The following is a 2,500-nucleotide window of genomic DNA, read 5'->3' on the forward strand; positions in this document are numbered from 1 at the left end:
CTATGTGGCAAGAAATCTTTATATTAAACTCTAACAATCTCTCAATCCATCGCGCTTGTCGAGAGGTCAAATAATTTTTATAATACAAATCACGTAAGGGGCGATGATCATTTGCAACTCAATCGACTGACCTAATAAAAAGAACCGATGCCTCTCTAGAAACCAAAGAATAGCCAAAGCCTCTCAATCGAATGTACTATGATTCTTTTCTGCCCCTTTTAAGAAACGGGAAGCAAAACAAATGGGTCGCTCTCTGCCTTTATCATCTCGTTGAGAAACTACACCACCAATAACTATGCTACTCGCATGTTTTGTCACTAAAAACGGGCGATCAAATCGAGTAATTCATTGCCAGTTAAGGCAGCTTTCAAATGGTGAAAGGAACTTTCTTATTCCCTTTCCCCAATTTATTAATTTTTGTTTCTTTAAAGCTTCTAAGGGTCTCGCTATCTCTCCAAAACCTCTTATGAATTTACGGCAATACCCAGCAAGCCCTAGGAGACCAGCTACTTCCTTAGAGTTACGTGGCCTTGGGAAATCTCTAATAGCCGCTACTTCACTGGGGCAAGGTTGGATACCTTCTTGGGTTATTATGTGACCTAAAAATTCGACCCGTTTACAGAAAAATTTGCACTTTGACAAATTTATTTTCATACCATTACGTTGCAATGCTTCTAAAACTTCACCAATATTATTATTATGTTCTTCGGCCGTTTTCCCTGTAATTATGATATCATCTAAATAAACAAGAACATTATGGCCAATTAAGGGTGAAAAAACTGCCATTATTACTCTAGGGAAAGGACTTGGAGTTTTTTTACACGGAAAGGAAGAAAATTAAACTGAAATAATTGATCGTTAGCTATAAATGCCGTTTTACATTTAGTGTCATCCTGAATGGGTATTTGATAGTATCCAGATTTCAAATCTACAGTTGTAAAATATTTGTTATCCCGTACTTTCACAAGTAATTCTTCAATCGAGGGCAATGGAAATGCATTGTCCTTAGTGACTGCATTCAACTTCGTATAATCAACACACAAACGTATTGAGCCATCCTTTTTCCTAACAGCTACAATTGGAGAAGCCCAGGGGTATTCGCTCTCCTCTATTATCCCTTGTTCCTTTAATTTATTGATTCTCCTTGCTATCTCTCCCTGGTAATGAATGGGTACCTTATAAGGCCTTGACCTGATCAGCTCTGCCTGCCCAGTTTCAATGCTAAAGGGAAATCGACCAATCCTCCCTAGTGGTTCATCTTCAATTGCAATTACATCGGAATAATTATTGACAATGTTACTAACTACATGTTGATATTCTGAAGGACATAATTTTCGAGCTTGCATAGTAAAATTCTGAGTGCGTTCGTCTGTGCGGGCTGGAGTTGCGGCTCCCAACATCCCATTATAAGCATTTTCACATAACTCTAATTCACACACAGAATCATTTCCTAAAACAACTCTTTTATTTGACTAATTAACTATCGTTATATCAGCTCTGTTCTCTTTCATATCTGTCAAGCCTTCTAATATCATATGGACCCAATTGTCAGGGGGTTTAACAACGACCTTGGTTCCTTCTGCAAGAGGGCGACGCGGGGTCACTGATATGCTCGTAAGGGTCTGGGGAGACAAAACTTCTCATCTCTCAGGTGCAGCTGTTACCATAGTTACATGTCTCTCCAACCCTGCAAACACACTTATTCTCTCATGACTTCTTATTGGCAAATTGTACCCACCTGCTTTTACTGTTGTTGTATCTTTTCCCCCAAAAAGGGAGATTTGATTATTAGAGATAAAATCAATTCCTAAAATAGCCTCGATTCCTGGAATTCCCAAGGTGGGCAAGACAAAAAAATCATGTGTAAACTTCACAGACCTAACCTTAAATTTAACGATTGTTGTATGGTTTATGTATAGTTTATTTCCTCCTGGCGTGTCACGAACAATGGATGCTGCTGGCTGTATTGGATTTGAGGAGAATTTTTTCCAATCAGTGAAACGCTGGCTCCTTTATCAATCAGCGCTTGAATAGATTTATCTGGTAGGTCTACCGTCACTGCTAACATTCCTAGACGGCCATTACAAGATATAGGGCACTGGCCAATGACCTCAGCTGCAATACCGCTGCTCCCTAGTGCTGCGGTGGTGAGGTCAGGGGTACTGATGGTAGTCCCAGAGCTTGCTCTGTCACCACGTCCATCATCACCGCTTACTTGGCTAATGCTTGTGATGCCATGGGGGGGGGGGGGGTCATCGAACTCCCTCCTCTCGCCCTTCCACTGTTTCCTTTTCCTCGGATGTTGGCGGGGGGAGGTGTGCGTATGGACACAGCCCGCCCTCCCTGGGTTTTTTTTGCTGAGCACTCTCGAGAAAGATGACCATAGGCCTGACAAGTGTAACAGCAGGTAGATACTTGGGTGGGACACTCCACTCGTCGGTGCCTCTCTCCCCCACACTGCCAATATCTGAAGACTTTAATCAGCTGACTGCACTCTCCC

The sequence above is a fragment of the Palaemon carinicauda genome, chromosome 1 (assembly GCF_036898095.1).
Source record: "Palaemon carinicauda isolate YSFRI2023 chromosome 1, ASM3689809v2, whole genome shotgun sequence".
Classification (NCBI taxonomy): Eukaryota; Metazoa; Arthropoda; class Malacostraca; order Decapoda; family Palaemonidae; genus Palaemon; species Palaemon carinicauda.